Below are 23,233 nucleotides of genomic sequence, written 5' to 3'. Positions count from 1 at the left end.
GTTTGCTGTGTGCCCACAGTGGGGTTCTGTAATGTAAACTGTCCTTTACGGCAGTCCTGGCTCCTGTTGGGCCCTGTATGTTCTGTCTGGCGTCCTAGGCGGTGCTCTGCTGCTTCTTAGCAGAACCCCACTGTGGGCACACAGCAAACCGCAACTGGCCTTGAGAACGACCGTAAGGTCGAAACACATGTCGGCTGACCTAACTTGCTCATCAAGTTCCAAATAGTGTTTCTCATAAACACATGTATTTAAGGAAAAAATCACCCAGAAAAACAACGAACAATAAACAAATTAATTCATACTAACCAAAGTGTCAGAAATAATTATTTCACAAACTACAAGCAAGATAGCCGGGAGCAACAAACCTTCCTTTGCACAGGATAGTCTCAACACATTTCATAAAAAAACATTCTTATATAACAAAAATTCATCATACGTGACGTCATACTAAGTGGCAAACTAAGAAAACCTATGTGGGGTTGTGGTTGGTGCAAGGGGAACATCCAAGTATACTTTCAATAAAGGTTTGGATTGTAATTGGGTCTCTACAGTCAGATGGACAACTTATGCCCTCCTCTATTGCAAGTCATCCTCATCAGTTACTAGATACACGGTACATCATTGGCTCTCAAACTATAAGGCCCTTCGTTATATGGCCTCCTACAATTGGTTGGCACGCCTGTACCCTTCTGGAACATTCGATTCACTAGCAGCACGTAAGCTGGTACCCGAGGCGCTGGTGGGTGGACTTGGCCATACCACCCCACCCAATTAGCCCATCATCTCTCATCACTCATGCCTTCTGCCATTCAGATTTTCTTTGAATTTGGCCTTGTAGTAGCTTTTCTACTCTGGGAATATAAGGGAGTGTGAGCATGCTCTGATCAAGGTTCAGGTTTGCATGCCCACTTCTATTTCCATCCTGGACTCGCGTGACAGGAGACCATGAATCAACCCATTTTATAGCATTTAATTGTCTTGAATAAATAAACTTGGCACTCATGTTGTTCTCTCTTTGCAATTTAACAAGGGATGCCTCGGTGTCTCATATTCACTGTTCTTCAAGGACTGATAACCAGTTTTGGCTGCCTTAGCCTTTGACACCAGGCCAAACAGCCTTCCTTTTGTCCATCTTCATACTTCAGCTTAATTCTTTACCGCGACACACACATAGTTATCAATCCTCCTTTCTCCACGGGTTGAGCTTACTAAGATTGTGACATCGAATATCCAGATTCTATATATGCATATTGGCAGTACCGCCTGCAGTCTACTCACTACGTGTAACCAGCCTTTACGATTACTTAGTCTACTTGCATTACAGCATCTGTACAGTTATAAAACAGGTTCCATTTTCTGCAGTGCTTCTTTACACATGCAATCTTCATTCCGCACATGAAAGTCTTCTCCATACTTTACTTCGCCATCAGATTCTATAAGGTCTATGCATTCTCTTCTTTGGTCATCCTTCTCAGTGCATCACTTTCATTTCTTGTGATGTCACCAGCCTCTCCCTTCACATCTTCACACTTCTCCGGGGATCTCCCTCAGTAGACGTCATCTCTTCGGGGATACATCATATAGGGTCTTCTCAGTGGATACCTTGTCTGAAAGGCTCTTCCTGGAATAGGTACCATTACTGGCATTGCACATGTCTCAATTTCCAGTTTCCAACATATAGGCAGAATAGGGGAGGGACTTCCTGCAGAGGCATTCAGCTGCTCCTCTACACTCCCTCCTCTGACCACTCCTGCACCAGTCTCCACATCTAAGTATCCTCTCTTGAAAAAGTGCTTCTTTGGGATCCAGACCTTCACCACTCCCTTTAGGTATCCTGCTGATTTTACATGTTCATCAATGCTCCAGGTCATGTGGCTGCATTATCCATTTGGATTACAGTAGATCCATCGTCCCACGTATTTCCTGTGATTTCTTGGATGCAGGAACTTCGTTCCCTCTGGTGCCAAGATGCTGGCTTCTATATATTTTCTGATTCCTTCATCTGTCAACTCTTTGGGTCCAAACCCTGATTCAACATTGACCATGATCTTCATTCCTACTGCCCTCTTTGCTGTCTTCTTACACCGTGTGATTATTATCCTGCTCACACAGATCACACAGATCCCAAACATCACCATTCCCAGTATTGCTCCCAGGAATTGGAAGACATTCGCCATCCATTGTGGAACCCATGAGAAGATAGACGCAAACCAGCTTCATCTGCAATATCTTCTGTCTTGTCTTCCATCTTGGTGTGTAAGTTTGTCAGCAACGATATGGCCTCTTGCAATCAAGGTCCCATTCTCGTCATCGAGATAAGGTGTGAACGTGCAACATGATTCTCCAATTTTGGCGCAAACACCTTCATCCATTGCTGTGAACATATCAAGGACATATCTGTTCTGGAGGGTCATCAGCCTTATGGCTTGACTGAGGGACCCTTGTTTACCTACCTTCAGAGTTGTAACCATCATTTAACTATGAAGCAATATGCGAAGTACGTAATATTAATTTAGAGAATTGTGTCAAGAGAGAGTAGAATCTGGTCCTGTGCACATAGGGTGCCATTTGAGATTTGTAAGAGGGTTGACTACTGGTGATGTAGTTTTAATGTTTTCTTAGAAGTCTGATACCAGATTCGTGTATCGTTACAGATAACCCTTTCAAAATTCATTTTGGGATGTGGTCAGACTGGCAGTATTACTGACTCCAGTGCCTGTTGAAGACTTCACCACTTTTACACGAGGTAAAGATTGATTCTTTCGTCTCGGGGTAGACAGAATGAGACTGTCTTTTTAAATGTATACAACGGGCTAATTTCATCAACAGTATACCCACACTTGAAGTGCAGTGTTGAGTTCGCAATTCAAGTTTAACGTTCTTAAAATTAATGTCAAGGTTGAAGTGACAAATTGAGTTTTTCCTGCTGAAGAGAGTTCTGTATGAAAACTGAAAAACTGAAACATGTCGAGGCAATACACTAGTTATTACTTGTACTAGTTTGTTTTTCTGTATATTGAGATCCAGTTGTGGATCACTGTTTCACTTTTATATGTTATTGCTAATTGAAAGGTGGACTACGCCGAAGTCAATGTGACATTGGTTTAGAATTATTGCACATAAAAGATTGTGAAGGTTGTTAAAGTCGCAAGCACTTTGTCATTTTAGTAATGTTTTGACTTTTTATATATTTTTTTTATGATGATGAATAACATTTTATATATTTTGTATAAACCTGGAGTGCTGTGGGGACTATCTGTTGGTGTCTGACCTACCTTGTTGCTCTATATATTTTGCTCTAGATATCCCTCATTTCACAAGGTAGAAAAACACCACCACCATCCAGGAGTGGTGTCTAGGGGGTTTCCCTTTTTCTATATGTGTGTCACTACAGCTGCACCAGAATGACTTTCTCCATTTGTTTGATATATTTTTGAAGAACCATCAATAAAGAGATTTTCCCCTCCTGACAATGCGTTCTCTTTTAAGCGCAGCATATAATCATAAAACTCATAATTTGTGCAGTCATGCACATGCTCGCCCTATGCTACTGGCTCAGCTACAAAGGTGGCAGGGTTCACTATTTTACATCTGCCAATTTTAATCACTGGGTTTGATACGATTACTTCACATACAGAACCTCTCTGAGATGTTAATATACCTTGGGTTTCTCCAAAATGGCAAATAAAGCATGTTCCACAAAAAGCGTCATAGAACAACCCATTAAAATACTTGTAGATTTCTCAATTGCGAATGCTGCAGCTGCCAATGACTGTTCGCAAGGAAAATGACCTTTCATAACCAGGGCTAAAATACCACTGTAATATGTCAGAAGTTTGTACCCTAGTGTAGTCCTCTGTGTAAGCACTTCTGCTATAACTGTCCCATTTGCATGTGAAAACAAGAAAAACTCCTCGGTATAATTAGGAATTCGTAAAACAGGATCTGCACAAATAGCTTTCTTCAATTCTTCAAACCCTGCCTCCATTTCCTCAGACCATTCTATTTTCTCCTTATTCACCTGTGCTTTCCTAAAAACCTGCAAAAGGGGTCTTGTGCATGAACTATGGTCAACACCCATAGTTTTCATGATCGCTTCAGCTCCTTCAGGTGTTACCGCTTTTCCCCTCATGTGAGATTAACTGGACTATGTATAACACCTCTTCTTGACAGTACTGTAACTTCTCTTTGTCTACTTTGTATCCCTTGTATGCTAGAATAGTCATTAATTGAACCAAGTCTTGTCAGCACTCATCTTCTGTTGTACTACAAATCAAAATGTCATCTACGTACTCTATCACGGTGCTTTCCAAATCAATATTTCCTAGATCCATCTGTAGGACTCTATTAAAGATTGATGGGGGCTCACAGTACCCTTGAGGCAAACAAGTGTGTTTCAGGTAGATTTGACAAAAACGTAAACAAAGTCTAGTCTTGTGAGTCCTTGCGCAACGGTTTTGTGAAAAACACATTCTTTGAATAAATCACTGTGAAATATTCCACTTCTACTGGGATACTGCATAGTATTGTCGCTGGTTTCGGAACTAAAGGAAGGAACAAGTTACTTACCTGTAACTGTTGTTCTCCAGCATGGGTCTGGCATGGATACACATGCTCATGAATATTCCCTGACGTCAGGCTGGGAATCCTCGGTAAAGAAAAAAATCAGTTTCAGTTTCGTTTCTGAACTGTCTTTCTACTAGTAACCAATCACTGGTCTCTGGGTCAAACAGCCCCCAGCCAATGACCGCCTCTACCTAAGCCCCTCCTCTTGCAGCCATCTTCAGATTTGGTAACACGTAAAGTGGCAGTAGGACCAAGAGAAGAGCCGCAGAGGTGTTGGAGGGAGGGTTTGCATGTGGATCCATGCCAGACCCATGCTGGAGAACAACAGTTACAGGTAAGTAACGTCTTCCTTCTCCAGCATTGGGTCTGGAATGGATTCACATGCTCATGATTACAAGAATACATAGCAGTACACACATGCACAACCACAGGAGGTGGCAAGGCTCAACATTAAGCATTTCAACAACTCAACATTAAGCATCTCTTACCTCCTCACCAGGCCCACCTTCAAGCAAACAGGTTGTGCAGCACTGCCTGGTCGACTCTGGAATCCCGATAGACGCAGTAGAATCTCATGAAGGTGTGCAGCGACCTCCACGTAGCAGCCCTGCAGATGTCCAACAGGGGCACACCAGACAGGAACGCCATAGTAGCAGCGATCGATCTGGTTGAATGGGCTCTCGGACGGCCGGGCAACGGTCGGTTTGCCAACCGGTTACAGCGCATAATGCAGCCGGAGAGCCATCTGGAAATGGAAGCCTTGGAGAGGGCCTTCCCCTGGTTCACAAACAGCTGTGATGTCTGCCGAAACCTCTTTGTGCGGACCACGTAGAACTTCAGCTCTCTAGCTTCATTCAGCGAGTGCAAAGTCCTCTCAGCCGGTGACGAAGGTGACGGGAAGAAAACAGGTAACACCAAGGGCTCGCTGAGATGGAAGTCTGACGGCACCCGGAGCCCTCATCGGTGGGAAAAAGCGGAACAGTCCTTACATGAACTCCTTCACCAGGCGGTTAGACCACAGCGACGACCGCCACAGAGTTCTGGTGTAGCGGGAGATGCCGCCAGATGAATTTTGATGGATGCATGTGCTAGCTCTGCCTTGGCCAGCGACAGCAAGTACGGCAGCACTTGAGGGGCCGTAATCCGTAGAGGGTTGATCTTCTGTGCACGGCACCAGACAGAGAACCTCTTCCATTTATGTCCTTAGCACTTAAGAGTTGAGGATGCACTGGCCTTGGCAAGTACCTCCTTACAGTCTGGTGGGATATCGTAGCCTCCGAACTCTAGTGCTCCAGGAGCCAGGCCTGCAGGTTCAGCGATCTGGCATCGGTAGCTGGACAGGGGGGATGCTGACATGTCCAGAAGCTGGTGCGACGAGGATCATCCTGCAACGGGACCGTCTGAGTTGACTGATGAGTCGCAGAAGCAAAGGCAACGGTGGGAATGCATAGAGGAACAGGCCGTTCCAGGGTAAGGAGAATGCTTCGCCTATGCTCCCCGGCTGGGAAAAAATCTGGCAAACCTCTGGCATTCTTGGTGTTCGTCGCCGCCGCAAACAGATCTATCTGGGGATTGCCCCATCATCAGAACAGGAGATCCACTTTTTTGATTGATTGATATTTTATTTGATCCTGCCGAAGCTCCCACTCGTGGCAAGCGCGCAGCTCCCTGCTGAGTGAGTCAGGAACAGTGTTCTTTACTCCTGCCAGGTGGAAGGGTACCAGGAACATCCCCTGGGCGACAGCCCAGTGCCTCAGATCATGTGCTTCCCTGGATAGAGCTGGGGATCTGGTGCCCCCCCTGCTTCCAGATGTAGAACATCGTGGTGGTGTTGTCGGTGAAGACCCGTACCACTTTGCCCATGAGGGACGGGAGGAAGGACCTGAGGGCCCACAGTACAGCCTGCAGCTCCAGGACGTTGATGTGCAGGGACCTCTCCTACGGGAGCCAAAGTCCTCTTGCGTGGATATCTCTGGTGTGCGCGCCCCCTCCCTCCAAGGAGGTGTCCGTTGTCACCGTTTCCTGATGCCCTGGGGTCTGGAAGTCCATACCCGCTGCGATATGCATGCGGGTGCCCCATCAGCGGATCGCCTGATGGAAAGTCTTGTTGAGCGAGATCTTGTCTTCGAAGCTTCCCGTCACTTGTATCCAACGGGTGTCGAGGAACTCCTGCAGCGGCCGCATCCGCAACCTGCACAGTCGCACGAGGCAGATGCATGACGACATATGCCGAGCAGGGTCTTGATGGACCTCACTCTGGCAACATCTGTGGTCAATAGCCATTGTACCTTGCCCAGGATGGCTTTTATCCTCTCCTCCGACGGTGAAGCCAGCCGTGCCACTGTGTTGAGTCTGGCTCCCAGGAATAGGGCGTCCTGTGATGGCCTCAAGCAGGACTTCTCAAAGTTTATCGAGAACCTCAGTTCACTGAGCAGGTGGACGGTCCTCGCTGTGTGGTCGACGGTGAGTTCTCTTGACTTCGCTCGGATGAGCCAATCGTCCAGATAGGGGTAGACCTGGATCCCCTGCAGGCCCAGCCGGGCCGCCACTGGTCCAGGCACTTAGTGAAGACCCTTGGCGCCGATTTCAAACCGAAGGGCTGTGCCGTGAACTGATAGTGCTGCCCTTGGATCACGAAGCGTAGAAACTTTGGATGTCCTTTGGGTATGGGGATGTGGAAGTGGGCATCCTCCAAGTCCAGCGACGACAGGAAGTGGCCTTCCTCCAGTTGTCCCAGTACATGCTGAAGGGTGACTATCCGGAACTTCTGGGATTTTATAAATTTGTTGAGGCGGCGGAGGTCTAGAATGGGCCGCCAGCCGCTGGTCTTCTTTTGGACGAGGAAGTACTGCGAGTATACTCCGGAGCCCTGGAGCCTCTTTGGGATGAATTCTATCGCGCCCTTCTTCAGCATTGCTCGTACCTCCAGAAGCAGTTGTGGAATGTGGTTTTCTTTCCTGGCCACCGGTGGAAAGTGGGGACACTTCCTTTGGAACTCCAGAGTGTGCCCATGGGCTACGGCATCCAGCACCCAATGGTCGGTGGAGAGGGACTTCCACATGCCGACGAAGTTCGCCAGCTGCCTCCCACCGGGGTGCCCGAGGCCTTGACACCTTGTGCCCCTTGTCGATGACAACGGTGTCAACTGGCCATGTAGCGGCCCCTCTAGTCTTCCTGCGATGAACAGTGAGCCGCCTGGTGGTACGACGAGGTGCTGCCGCCAAATCCTTTGGAGGCACTTTGAGACTTACCCCTGGAGGTCCGAAAGAACGGCTGTCGTGGATGGAGAGTTCCCAAGCCACGGGCCATCTCGGTGTCCGCCTTGATGGCCTGCAGTGACTTGTCCACTGCCTTGCCGAACAGGTTGTTCCCATCGAAGGGCATGTGCAGTACCCTGGTCTGCATGTCCTGACGGAAGTCGGTGGCCCTGAGCCAACCGCGCCGGCGAAGGCAAACGCTGTTGGCCATCTGGCTAAAACCAGTGTCAGCGATGCCCGTGGCCACCGTGATGGTGTGGTCCGACGCCACCTCGCCCTCCTGCAGGATTTCAAGGGCTTCCGCACTCTTGTCGTCTGGGAGGAAGTCCAGGAGGGGAGTGATCTTAAACCACAGCTCCCTATAGTAGCAGTTCACGATTGCGAGAGCGTTGACCGCTTTGATTGTCTTCACTGCCGACGCGATGACCCGTCGTCCCATGGTGTCCAGCTTCTTTCCCTCGCCGTCCGGTGGAGAAGTGGAAGTTGATGCTGTCGCCCCTGCCGATTTCTTCTTGGCCACCGCGGAGATCACCGAATCGGAGGACGGCTGAGCCCTGAGGCACATAGGCGCGGAGTATGGGACCCAGTACTACTTCTCGTACCCGTCGATCTTCGCAGGGGCCGTGGACGGGTTCTTCAGAAGGGACAGTCCTTCATCCCAGATGTCGTCCAGCAACTGGGACTGAGAGGACGGTCTTCCTCTTGGCCTCTCGCCGTTGGTAGAGGAACCCCTCCTTCTGTTCTTCGGGGCATAGCTGAAAGAGCTCTGATGCCCTGGCGATCATGGCGTGAAAGGAGCCAATTTCGTCAGGAGGGGAAGCCCGGGGAGGGGGTGATGGGAGATCTGTTCCATCGTCACCACCGTCGTCCGTCCCCGTCGTCACCATCTCCGTCTCATCCCTCGGTGGAGGGGATGGAGGTGAAGGATGGAAGGGTGGAGTAGGATGGACTCGCCTCCGCTTGGGTGGAGGACTCCCCCACAATCCAGGCACCGCTGGATCGTCCACCGGAGGTAAGGGAGTCCTTCTTCTTATCTCGGTGCACAGGGTATGCAGTGCCAGCAAAATGTCATCTGACCTCTCCTTCGGCGGTGGCATTGGTTGCGACGGGAGTGTCCGGTTCCTCGTCAATCTGCCGTTTTTCGTCGGCTCCACCCTCGCTCTCTACGTCCGTCTCGTCAGGATCCTTTCCGCAGGCCCTGACCTCCTCGAACCTCTTGTCCATTGCCTTCATGACAGACAGCTCGTCCTCGGAGGAGGTATCTGAGTCTGTTAGGACTACCTCACCCCCCCACCCTCCTTCTCAACTCAGGGTTTCACAGGGGTCTTTTCGATAGGCTGGAAAGACGATTCCGGGATGTTAGGGAAACTCTAGGCCTGGAGGTCGTCTCCAATGGGGTCGCCTCTGCAGGCTTTGCCAGGGCCGCCACGACTCCTTCAATCGAGGCCTTAGCCGGGTGATTCTGAGTCTTCACGACCTTGGGCACGTCTGAGGCCTTCACCGTGGGGGGAGGGTCACCTCCTCGCTCCCCCTTGGCTTTCTCCATCAGGACCGGCCGGGGCTTCTCCCAAAGCTTACCCGGGTTCTCCGACTTCTTTTTCACTGATCCCGAGCGTTGGCTTGTGGTTGACGGCATTGGTGACATCGCACCCTGCCTGGCAGCCGAGGAGCCTGAACCAACGGCGCTCCCGGTGCCTGCGGACTCGCAGTGCTTTGCCTTTTGTTGGGCCCCCGTCGCCAGAGCTCCCTCAAAGGTTTTAGTAGACCGCTAGGACTTCTTCTTCTCACCTGCTGCTGGGCTCTTCGCCTCCAGCCAGTCTGTGAGTCGTTTAGGCCGGGCTTTCAAGTTCCGGACAGACAGGTTCTTGCAGAACGCACAGTCTTCCTCCATGTGTGACTTGTCAGCGTGAAGGCAGTAGAGGCACCGGGAGTGCTCATCTTCCTTGAAGACGTTCTGTAGTCCACATCCTAGGCAGATCCTAAACAGCTTGGATCCAACGGGCGTTGACTCTCCTTTGTCTTGGGCCATGTCCATGCGGGGTAGGCCTCAAAGATCTTCCGGAATCCTCCAAGAAGTGAAATTCGACGTAAATCCACCCTTGAGGGGCGTGGACATTTCCAAAACGGGTCCCCTTTAATCAAAAGATGAATCGGTGAAGCTTGATGCTCGATTTGACTGAAAAATTAAGAGTAAACTCATTGGAAAAACGCAAAACGCAGTAAGAGCTCGAGAGCTATAGCACAAGAAGTCCCAACACTTGAACGTGCCGTAAAAATCTGAAGATGGCTGCCAGAGGAGGGGCTTAGGTAGAGGGCAGTCATTAGCTGGGGGCAGTATGACCCAGAGACCAGTGATTGTTACTAGTAGAAAGACAGTTCAGAAACAAAACTGATTTTTTTCTTTACCGACGATTCCCAGCCTGCTGACGGGGGAATATTCATGAACATGTGAATACATGCCAGACCCCATGCTGGAGAAACTCTGCCTCTACAATCTGGTTAGTCATTCTCATATCTTGTATAAATCTCCACAACACTCCGTTCGATTTCTGACAGTACCAGGATACCTTGTTCCATCAGTGCTGAGATAGTCTCAAAAATTCCCTCATGTGCCTCTCGAGACATGGGGTACTGTCTTGCTCGAGGTAAAATCGCTCTTGGTTTCAGCTTTAATTTAACTCCCCTACTCCTTTTAAAAGGCAAACATCATAAGGGCCTTTAGTCTATAAAGCACTTGGCACCTTCTCCAACTCTTCACCAAAAAATGTTAGGCGCTGCTGAATTATCGCCATGCACTGTGGGATCTCAATTTTCTCTATTCTGATCCAATATGTAATGCTCATAAAGAACACCACTTCATCATCTGATGGATCATCTCTAAACATGTCATTGTCAGTGACGTCAGTCAATCTGCACCCTTCCCCAATGGGAATCACTGTTCTCCATGGCCTACCCTCATTATCGGTTCCTTCGAGAATTGCCATTTCCCCTTGTAGTATGGTTTCATCGAACTCTAGGGGGATGATCTGTCCCCCCTCTGCGTCCATAGGTATCTGTGGTCTAAATAAAAATTTGTCAGGTATCCTCGTAGTGTTTCCCACTAAGCCTGGTAGCCATGTTAAGAAAATGCTCGCCCCATAAAGGAAAACCTCTGGCTCTATTGGTACACCTCGCAGAGCCATTTGCCCTGTAAATGCCAATATAAATGTGCCCACATTCATATAGTGTATCCCAGGAGTGGAGCACACTATACCTTCGTTAGTAAAGGAAATCGTCATGTTAAGCTTTTCTCATTAAGTCTCTTCCCAAAATGTTAACTGGTGTCTGCTGTGAATACAACAATGGAACAGACATGTCACACTCTCCTATAGAGACTGGTAATTCATCAGTAAAAGGAACTCTACTTCTAGCTCCAGAGAACCCTTGAACATTAATGGCATTTCACAACATTGGATATTTTCCCTCTCGTATACGGTATCAGGTAATATTATCCCCACCAATAATATCGCCATATGTATGGTTGTCGGGAACGGCCACAGGCAATATTAGTGGGGATACTTTTTAGGGGAAATGGGAGAAGGGCTTACCCCACGCTCCCTTTAAAATAATATGAGGGTTGCAGGGGTGTCCCCCGCAGGTTTAATGGGTTAATATGGCGCCATTCTGTCAATCTGGAAAAGTGAATACTCTTCATTTGAATGAAAGACGTAACTTGATGGCTGTAGGCTAACCGTCTTATGCACCGAGTTATAGAAATACAGACTGCCATGCTTGACCAATAAGCGGCCATTTTAAATGTAGCAAGAATCGCCATTTTGCTTGTTAACCACTGCTCATTGCTTTCAGTCTAAAACTGCTTTGCAGCTTGCAATTCTTGCGGATTCTGCTTACTCTGCTCAACTGTTAACATTGTTGTCTGAATATGAAAGGGCAAGGTGGCGGGACTGAGGAGTTCGTTGAAACTCCTCATGAGTAGCCCAGAAAGGAATGCCCACGCTCCCTCTCTGTAGTCTTGAGGGAGAGCTGCAGGGTATTTAATCACTTCACAGCTGCCAGCCAGTCTCGTACGATGGTAGAATATGTTAGAATAAAACAGTTAAAGGCCTCAATTATGCTCTTCCTACGGCCCCCCTTCGCAAAACCCTGTAGAGCGTGTCGGCTCCCAGGACACGAATAGCACCTCATAGATAGCAAAGCATGGAATGTGGCTCTTCCCCCGTGTGCAGCTTGCTTCCAAGAACAGAACCACCGTGTTCTGTTCAACAACTAAAAGATGCCTCCGCACTTTCTAAATTGCACATTGTTACTAGAATAGACATTGAAAGTGTCATAATTGTCATGCTCGTCGGAAATGTCCACCGTCATCCCAAGTTCAAAGAAACTTAATAAAGGGGGGTGTTAAACATGACATAGCTGATTGTATGATATGCATTTTGTATATATTTAACTGATGTACGTAATTCGCTCTCTTGCGTCCCTCGAGGTCTAGGAAACTCACGTTGCAGGACGTGAGACCAGAATTGGCCAATTGGGACTATTTTTGCTTGCAACAAACCCTAGCATTGGGAATTTGAACCTCGTGTCTGGCGCATCTTTTCGCGTATGGTTATTGCCTTGTTTCCATATCGAGAGGGACCCCTAGGGGCCCCCTTCAATTCTTGTATGGTGATATTTTTGCTGGGATATTAACACATGGAACCATGTATACATGAACGAGTTGCACCAGTGTCTACTAGAAACAAAAAAGACTTGCCTCTTATCTTCACATCAACTCTTAGTTCCTCTTGGGGGTCTGGTGTCACAGATAGTACTGAACACATCAAGTCACCCTGTGAGCTGTCCTATTGTGGATACATGCATACGTCTGTACCTGTGAAAGGATTCCCTCCTCCCACAGTGACATCCCCTATTCTAGGTGTCAATAATTGTCCTGTAGTTGCATTCTGCTATATCTGCATGGGGGCATGCTGTGACTGCCCTTGTGGTGGATTCAATGGTGCTTGCTGTGCCTGTTGCATTTGCGGTGCTTGTGCCCGATACAGTGTCTGATCTTGGCCGAACCCTTCCCTAGCTTGTGAGCTATATGCTGGAAGATAAGCTCTCCCTCCTCTTGAGAATTGGCCATTTTGTACATACCCTTGGCTTCAACATACACGCACAATGTGCCCTGTCATCCCACATGTCCAACACATAGGAGTAACCCGTCTGACTAGTCCCCCTTGGTTGAACCCTCTTTGCGCATTCTGATTCTCATTCTGTGCGCTCTGAAAACCATGTTGATTGTTTTGAAACCCATCCCGTCCCTCTCTAGCCCATGCCTCTACCTCATGGTACAAACCCATTCTCTCCTTGTTCCATCAGGCGCTGATTATTCGCCTGTGATGTACCCACTGCTTGCTGTACTCCTAGTCCTTCTCCGCTTGTCAATACCGTCCCTTCTGTGGCATATTTTGACAATTTTTCTAGCACCGTCGTTCTTTCTGTTTTTCTGCTGTAACAGCTGACAATTATGCACTATAGTCAACTGTATTTCAGCCCATGGCTTTGCTTCCATTCCCACTTGCTTCTTGAGCTGCCTCTGTACCAGCTCAGGCAATCCCAGACATAAAATGTGGTAAAATATTGCCACTTTTTTTCCCACGGCTCACGTATTTCACGAGTCCAGGGTTCTGGAATGTCCTGAATGTAAACAAGTGGATCCTCATCTTCTTTCATCTTTCGTGTCATAATCGCACCCATGTATGATGTATCAGGCTACTGTACTCTGAGAGCCCTCCAGACATCTGCCCTACAATTATTAAATGTCGCTCCATCGTGCGCTGTGTTTTGTGCCGTGCAACTTAAATAGCCTGCTCTCGTCCAAATGCCATCAGCTCTTTCCCCAAGAATGGCTGCTAGGAGGCCCTTAATATCCCCTATTGCCAAAGTATTTCCTCCTGTAATTTTTTCTAACTCATAAATCAATTTTCCCACACCCACCGTTAAACTGGGAACACCGTTATCCTTATCCATCGGGTCGCCATGGAATATACTGTGATCTTGCTCCTCCTTTTTCCAATAAGGGAAACTGCGTAAATCCTGATCCGCAATCGGCTCCCATCGTCTGCCTATCCATAATGTGGCCAATGGTTCCTGATTGCCTTCTCCCTGGCAATGACCTTAACCTGTTTCCATATGGCAGTGATTCTCTCTTCTCGCCATACAATCATCTTTTAGGGTGCTCTGGATATGCAATAGGATCTGGCGTTCTATCCTTAGGTTGCTACAGATCAGACCATCTTACTTCCTTGTCTGCCTCTAGGCCTTCCTCAGGGGCACATGAACCTCCACCTTCTCCACTGAAGGACTCTCTTTCTTTGTCCGACATATCTAGTCCTAATCTTTTGTGACTCTCATCCCCTTCACCCTTATCTAAGGTCAGTCAACTTAAAGACAAGGCTCTATTCTCCAGACTGAATGGATTATTCTCTTCACTTTGTGATTGGAAGACTAGTGTTTGAGCTCCCTTCCCTCAGCTCCCCGATTTGCCACTTTCTCTTAAGTCTTTATCGTTATCGATCCTATCTCCGATGCTTCCTATATCGAAGTTCTCTTCTAGGGTTGCTCTAGATGGAACAGAAGGATACAGTCTGGGGTTTGCGCTCTTTCTTAAATGAATACAATGCAGGTCATTTTGAGTGCTATGTTTTTAACCTTAATCTGAAGGAAAGAAAAACAAATTAACAGTTTTATAAGATTCACTGTTTGTGTGACTGACTTCTGATCTTTTTTGAGTCCTCTTGATTCAAAGAAAAAGAAAACAAAAGTCTTCTTGCTTCCACTTGATTATTCAACTTTTGGTCCTCCACTTTATGTCTCTATTGATGTCCACTTTTAATTTTTAGAATCCTCTTAGTTCCACTTTAGACCTCTGGGCTTTTAGAGTCCTCTTAATTCTACTTTAGTCCTCAATTCTACTTCTTCTACTGTAGATGGCCCTGATGTTTCTCCCTGTAACAGGAGGAACTCTTCTATACTGCCCCATTGTATTACTGGACTTGGCTCCATTAATTCCTTTTGAATGCAGTGAATATCACGTTCCCGTCGCCTCCTCTTTTGATCGAATTCTACATCTACTTATCTTCACTTTTTTGCTTCCCATCTAACTATTTGCTCTTCTTGTCTCATCTCTTCTCTCCTTATCCCAGCTCTTATCATTTCCTCTTCCTGTCGTCTTTGTATTCTTTTGTCCCTCAATTTCTGTGCTGCCTCCTCTTCTCTTTTCCTTTCTTACTTATCCCGTTATTGCTCTCTGTCTGTTGTCATACTTCCTTTGCTCCTCTGCCCTTTCTTCATTCTTTTGTTGATCCTCCTGACACATCTGTTCTCACCGCTGTCTGCTCTTCCTTTTATGCTCATCTTCTTTCAATTTCTTCTCTCGGTCCCTGTCTTTCCTATCCTGTTCATCTTGATCTTCCCTTTGCCCAACTTCCTCAATGCTCTTCCCATCTAGCTTGAGAAATATCTGTCCTCCCATCCATTCATTCGGTACAAGCACTACTTCGTCAGCTTTATCCTTTTCTCCTTTCCATCTCTTGATCTCTCATTCTATGTCTGTTGATATATTTGATCGCTCACTTTTCTCTTCTTTGTTTTGTAAGACCTTAAAGATCTCCTCTTTTCCCTTAGTCTCCTCTGGACTATCGTCACTGCTATAAGCAGGCGGTTCGTATATCGGATTACTATACCTCGTGGCCGCTTTCAGTTCCTTTAATGGATACAATCCTACGTTTTTCATACTATCGCCTTTTACCTCAGACGAGGCTAGGGGATCAGTAGGCTCGAAACATTCCTCCTTACACTGGTTAAGCATCCACTCCTCAGGTGGCAGATCTTCTCTCTCTTCTTGATTCATTTTCCAAAGCTCTAAAATAGCAAACCTTTTCTCCAATTCCTTTGCCGTGTACGCAGCATGCAAGTATGTGGTCATACGTTGCAATACTGCTTTCGACAATGTTCGCCCTTGTGGCCATGGCATGAACATCTTATCTGCCGTGCCTTTCACCCGTTCTGCACTGTACTGTTTGAGCGTGGGCATGGTTACACTGTACTGTTTGAGCTTGGGCATGTGTTTTGACAATGACTTATATAAATGCATTAGAGCAGTAATATCTCCAATTGTGGCAAGTCTCAATTGACTGTCAATACTTACCAGTGTTTTTTACAAAAAGACTTCTATGAAAATACATTTATGAAAACAACAAATATGAGCGCGCTCCAACAATCGCTGCTCAACACCTAGATTTTTCGATAATCAATAATCTCAGCCTCTCTCTAAATAGACACAATTGGCCTCATTACAAGTCAGCCGATGTCACTCTCTTTGTTTTTGCAAAACAAAAAAGCTGGTCTTACTGCACACATCAAACCCTGTTGCCATCACTCTGACCTGGCGGGAGTAACACTACCGTCTGCAGGCAGTCATGGAAACACTGGCTCTGTCATAGACGGAACCAGTGTTTCCATGGTCCCCATCCCCTGGAGTCCTATGGTACTCCATGGGAATGGGGATTCACAGAATTCTGCCTCCAGAATTACCGGGGCACCAGGGTTGTAATGCCCAGTGATTCCAGTAATCGCAGAGGCTGGATGGTATTACCGGCCCGGCGGCAGCCTAACTATTTTTCCGGCACGGCTACCGTTGGACCCGTAATGTGGCCCTATGTCTCCTAAACATTTTCTCAACTTTCCTTTATACAATTGTGGCTATTCGACACCTTAATTTACCACAAATACAAAAACAAACAGACTAGCCCACTCTTCACATTAATCCTTAGCGATCACACTTTATTTTCGCTCCTAATAATACCTTGATTACAGGATTTAAATAGTTCTCTTATATGGATCTGTCCTCTACGTAGCCTAGTTTACTTCAACTGAAGTGTATAACAATCTCTTCTGGATCCCCTTGGGTAAGGAATCTCGGGCTCTCTCTCGTTACACAAAGAAATCTCCTGTTACTTTCTAAATTACCACAATCCCATCCCCTCAGTTCGCCTTTCCCCTTAGTCTACTCACCATTCGCTCATTCAGCTCGAGGCCTTTGGTATCGACTCCCCACCTCCAAACAACCACTTTCGCCTTCCGCCTGCAAGGTGCCTGTGGAAACCCGGGGGATTTCATCAAAGAGGGATCCGTCCCACCGTCTCGATTTTCTTGCGAGAATTGTATATCGGCCGCATTCCACAGGAAACCATGTGATCTTCCGGCTGGATGGCGGAGGGTACCCGATCCTCCAAAACATTTGCGTCCTTACGGAGATGGATCTCACTTCCGAACCATCTGACATGCTACCAAGTGAAACCTTATGGTCCTTTTAATTTAGGTAACACATGGTACGATGGACGGGATGCAGAATAACTCTTATACCAGATAATAAGCCCGGCTCAGGAAGTTGGAAACATTTCTGTTTTATTCTCAATTATCTAAAACGGGGAGTTACAACGGACATCAACGGATGTTGCACAGAATAGTCTCAATGCATTTCATTAAAAAAACATACTTATATAACAAATATTTGTCATACGTGACGTCATACTACGTGGCAAGCTAAGAAAACCTATGTGGGGCTGTGGTTGGTTCAAGGGGAACATATAAGTATACTTTCTATAAGGGATTGGATTGTGATTGGGTCTCTACAGTCAGGTGGACAACGTATGCCCTCCTCTAGTGCAAGTCATCCTCATCAGTTACTAGATACACAGCACATGATTGGCTCTCAAACTATAAAGCCCTTCGTTATATGGCCTCCTACAATTGGTTGGCACGCTTGTACCCGTTTGGAATTTTCAATTCACTAGCAGCACGTAAGCTGGTACCCAGGTGCTGGTGGGTGGACTTGACCGTACCTCCCCACCAAATTAGCCCATCATCCCTCATCAGTCATGCCTTCTGCGATTCAGATTGGCTTTGAATTTGGCCTTGTAGTAGCTTTTCTCCTCTGGCAATATAAGGGAGTGTGAGCATGTTCTTATCAAGGTTCAGGTTTGCATGCCCACTTCTAGTTCCATCCTGGACTCATGTGACAGGAGACCGTGAATCGACCCATTTTATAGCATTTAATTGTCTTGAATACAGAAACTTGGCACTCATGTTGTTCCCTCTTTGCAACTTAACAAGGGATGCCATGGCGTCTCATATTCACTGTTCTTCAAGGACTGAATACCAGTTTTGGCTGGAGAAGAAGTGGAGTGGTGCTGCACCCAATCTCGCCGGTGGCAGAAAAGTTGCTGGGCTGGGAGACAGATTTCAGATGAGGAATCCGCCAGAGGAAGGAAACCATTAGAAAGCAGATATTGACAGTTTACAAGGCAAAGGTGGCATTTTATGGTGAGATGCACCATCTATTGACATCTTGAAACAAGTAGAGAATGACGTCTTCAGAAAATTCTAGGTGTCTCTCAGTTAACATAATCCTATATTGTCCATACAAGGGTTAATGCACCTTTTTATTGATTACCTGATGTCGAAACCCCTGGAATTATGGACCCATGTCAGCCCCATTAACGAGATTGCTCATAATCGACCCAATTTTTGCTGTGGTTAAACTTTGTCAATCAACAGTTCATGAGATAAAATTAAAATCTGCTCTTTCCATAGTATTGGCTGTGCAGAAAAACAGAGATAATGGGCCTCATTACGAGGTTGGGGGCAGCCATGGAGCTGTTAGCTCCATGGCTGCCTCCAAAACCATACCGACTCCGCCCTGGTGAACGGACCAATTACCGGTCCATTCCGGGGTCGGAGGGACTGGTAATTCCCCATTCATCAGGGCCATTCCCCATTCCATTTTGAGCCCCCATAGGGCTCAATGGGAATGGGGAAGGCGCTAATAACGGTACCGCAAATTGCGATACCATTATTAGCTCTAGAGTCCCTTTGCGGGTCCCGTCCTTAACGCCTGCAAAAACCAGGCATTACGGAGGGACCCGCAAAGGGAACTCGTAGTAGGGCGGTAAGGGATTACCGGCACCGGTGCCCTTACCGGTGCCGGTAATCCCTTACCTCCCACCTCGTAATGAGGCCCAATGTGTCTCTAAAGATATGAGACATAGCTCAGAGTTATGGTTGTCCAATTCATAAAGAATTCTAAAGACAAAGCTCTATACTTTGACGATAGGACATCCTGAACATACCACAGATGTCTGTGTACTGTGATGGTGTTGCCCATACAAATAACCACTTCCAAACATAGTTCCAATGGTGTTTCCTGGGACTTTACAGATAGTTTGGGTCAGGGATTCTCAAGTAGTTCTCAGGGCCAACCGGGTTCTTGGGGAATTTGGTGCTAGGACCGCCGAAGTCCATTTCTACTCCATCTCAGTTACTACGATCACCTCTCAGTAACTACTATCACCTCTCAGTTCCTAACATCACTCATCGTTCTGCTACTTCCACTCCCCCTCACTATTGTGACCTTGTTGCTCTAATGCTGCTAATACTCACTGTAACGCACCACTGCCTACTATTACCAACTAGCACTCTGCTACTGCTTCTAATTACAATCTTATCCTTCAGGGTTGCTACTACTTAATAACACTACCTCCACTACCACTACCCCCAACTAGTACTACCTTCTACTCTATTGGTATTCCACACACAAAGGCTCCACAGATCTACCCCCTCTAAATGCCTATGCACTTCTTTCGCTCTTGCCTCCTCTGGTCTCTTGGACATCCTCCTCCACCTCCTGTACTCACCCAAGTAACCCACTCACACACACACACACTAGTGTAATACCCCCAACCCCTCCTTGAATTGGCCACTTACCTTAGCCATTACCTTACCTGGCTCCAGGGGTGTGACAGGGGAAAGGCTTAAAAGGGTATTGTAAGCCCAACCCCTACACCATGTCATGGCATAGAGATGGCCACAGTTTACAGGGAACTAGTTGCATCTGGTACCAAGGCACTCTTTATTGTTATAATCCCTGGTGGCTAGTGGGGTAGGTTATGATGGCCTTCTTGTAGGCCCTTATTTAATAAAACAAAAATATGTTTAAGAAAAATAGTCCCTTGTGGGCTAGTGGAGGCTTTCCCTGTATGCGCCGGATCCGGCTGACATTGCCAGCTGGAGCTGTGCTTGTCTCCCCCTTTCTTGGAAACAGTGTTTCTGTGAGGCCCGCCTGCGAGCAGTGTGGTCATGTTAGGTGTACCTGAGAGGTCTTCCTCGGGTGCGGCGGGACCGACCTCACCTCAGTCCTCTGCTTGTCCCTTGGGCAGCTGACCCCATTCCGGGTTCTTCTGTGGCAGGGATGCCGCCATCTGCGCATGTAAGGTGGGGAGAGGAAGGTGTCTGCCCGCAATCCTTCATGCACAGTGTGGTACACGTCACAGTAGGTTGGAAAGTGGGTGAAGGTTGTGCCACAGGTAGTTATTTGCAGGAGGGCATTAGGGAATGATTTAGTATATTTGGATTGTCTGAAAAACTTAAATACATATATAAAAGTAGCAAAATACACCAATCATATGAACGAATAACAATTTAATTGTACCCATCAAAAGATATATTATAACAAATTAATGATACCATTGGATAAATTTGTTAAAGCCACCTTACAATTCATTAATCATTAAAACTGTGCGATAATTCTAATACAAGATTACAGAATCATACATTCTCCAAAGTAGTGCTATCAATGCAATCTTTTAAAAAAGACATCTTAAGGCTTCTATTGCTGTGCATGCTGTACTTTTGAGGTGACGGTTACTTCCACAGAGGCACATACACAGCAAAGAGTCCACATGTATAGGTATGCCAATTCCATCCTCCTGTAAACTCAGTCAAGTCCAACAATTTAATATGAAATATATTGTACATGGGTCGTTTGGATGGTCAGGGAATGATGGTCAGGTATTAAGCAGGAGCCCTTGACTGGAATGTTCTTTCAAATCTCATACGCACCCCCTTTTAGAATGTAAAGTTAGCTGGTACCAGTAATATAACATCAAAACAAAAAGATGGTGGCTAGAAGTATTTGAATGAATCCTATCGTACGACATTGTTCTGGGCCTCGATCCCGATCTCGATTTGCAGCGCGCCAGCCATTACAGAAGGTGAAACACCAAATGCAAATCAGGCTTGTTCCGGCCCAAACAGGTAGGTCTCATCCTATCTGCAGGAAACCACAAATAAGCTCAGGCCCATTGGCCATCGTCACTTATGTGTATGAAGCCAAAAAAGGCTGAAACATGTCTTGGGTTGCATGCAAGGGTGACGTGGGTTTGGCGTTTGGGCTGGACTGCTCCCATTGGTGGCAATACAAGACTATTTTTCTTGTGGCTGTTCCCCTTCTGCAATACCGCGCATAGGCTAAACAATAAAGCCCTGGAAGAGTGCCAAAGAACTGACAGTGGTTCAGATTAATACAAAACCTTACATACACCTATAACATTTTTATTGTAGTTTGACCTACAATAAGATTTTCACAATCATAATACTTCTCTTAACTGTGTTCTTATAGGAGTGAAACTCTGCAAAGGTGTCCAGTTTAATGATCACAAAAAGGCAGAACATGAAAAGGGAGACTCTAAACCAAGATGCACTGTCACCTTTAGTAGAAAAAAGATCAGCCCACCAAATCGAACCACAGAAAAACAAGTGTCGTGATAAGGCTACATTTTTGAAGGGCAATACACCCAGCCGGATAAATTTGATAAGGGCAGCAGGGGTAAGCCAATGACTCCCCCCTCCAATAGATTTTCCCAAGTGAACCTGCAACAGCCCATAGTTCAGCTCCAGATAAAACACATTATTTTGAATAATTCTGCCAATGGGGGCTTTGACAAGGTCACTACAGCGCGGCCTATGCAGCCATCAAAAAAATATGACAAGGTGGAACACAGGGTGGAGGATCTGGAACACAAACAACTCTCGACAGAGATTCTGGAAGTTAAGATGGACCCATGAATACAGGATCTTGAATGTTGTGAGAAGAAAATGCGCCATAAGAGAAAGTCGTGAACTCAGAAACAACCTGTGCATTTGGGGACTTATACATATGATGCAGAGAAGTTTTGGCGGAGAGTCTGGTGGCCTGGATTGGGATGAAAGATTGAAAGATTCCTCCTATCCATGCTTTATCATAGTGTTCAACAATAAATTTAGGTCCAGGTGTTGATCGCAATTGGATGTAGAGTTGAATCTGTTAGGTTTTTCTTTCATACATACATATTTGAGGTCTGCTTTGTTTATTGTTGTGTGTATTGTCAGTACCTTGAAGCCGTTTCTGTGTGAGCAAGTGGAGTGTGGTGAGAGAGGGAATGATGTGGTGTTTATTTTCACATTCGGAAAATGAGTGTCTGTGGCGAGTTAGAGAAACTACTCATCTTGATTTGTGAGGGTGGAAAGATGCTAGTGGCTGTGTTGGTCCAGCAGCTACCCGGTGCACTTCCCAGAGGGTGGAAACACGGTAATCCTAGTTCCCCAGGCACCTCTCCCCCTTCTAGAGGGGACCAAGTCACAATGCCAAAAACAGAATGCAATAATACATTTTAAAATCAAGATAATAAGGGAGTTTGAAACACAAACCCCGTGTTTTTCAGACATGTAACATCGGAACACTCATAGCCTGAATAAAGCTCCAGATTATGACGAATGGAAATATCCCCATCAAGTCACTCCACACACGGGACTGGTGAACCTATGCACCTAGCTGAAACCGAACAATGCAGGAAAAACATTTGCACATCGTGCATATGAGCAGAGTGCACTTCCTTTTGCAGACTGCACAGAAAGGCCACACCTGCACAGAACTCCAAAGCACTGCACACCAGAGCCATGCCATATGATACTGACCTCTCCAAGATGGCTTTGATGATGCCACCCACTGATAAAGATTCGGAGCTCCATTAGAGCCATGAAGCTGCATTGGCAAGTAGTGCCGATATCCTTCAAGATATCTGCTGGCTGATTGTCATGGCAACTGATGAGACCTCCACCATTGGGTAGAATGGCTTGCCCTGAGAACAGAAATCTGTTGGAACTGGTACCAGCGATAGACAATCCACAAAAAGCTGAGGCCACCCATGGCAAAAGGATGGTGAAAAATTGGATTTGTAATTGGGTTGAAGGGAGAAACTATATTAGAGCTAGTGCTGGTGTTAAAAAGGTGTGAGTTAAACAGTTGGTGCTGGAACTGAAAATCCTAAGAACTGATCAGGTGGTGCTTGACCACGTTTCAGGCCTTGAGGCACCTGAAGGGTTGTCAAAGAACATTGCAGATTAAAACTGGCGGAAGTGTGTGCACCTTTGCTTTGTCCTATGTGGACTATGGTAGATGTTATGTGTGAGGACCAGAGATGTGCTTCCATCATTTTGCTTAGTTATTGTTGCTTTGTCTAACCTGTGCCAGCATTGCTGGAAATATTTAT

At 46.6% G+C, this 23,233-nt stretch overlaps 1 protein-coding gene across 4 annotated transcripts in view; it reads right to left on the bottom strand.

Annotated features, from left to right (window-relative positions):
* The window catches only part of WDR7 (WD repeat domain 7), a 2,460,073-nt gene that overhangs the window by 287,128 nt on the left and 2,149,712 nt on the right, over positions 1–23,233 (bottom strand). The window lies entirely within an intron of this gene.

Source organism: Ambystoma mexicanum, chromosome 6p (genome assembly GCF_040938575.1).
Source record: "Ambystoma mexicanum isolate Mex_15411 chromosome 6p, UKY_AmexF1_1, whole genome shotgun sequence".
Lineage (NCBI taxonomy): Eukaryota > Metazoa > Chordata > Amphibia > Caudata > Ambystomatidae > Ambystoma > Ambystoma mexicanum.
Note: the sequence above shows the minus strand (reverse complement) of the source record. Positions and strands in the feature narration are given on the sequence as shown.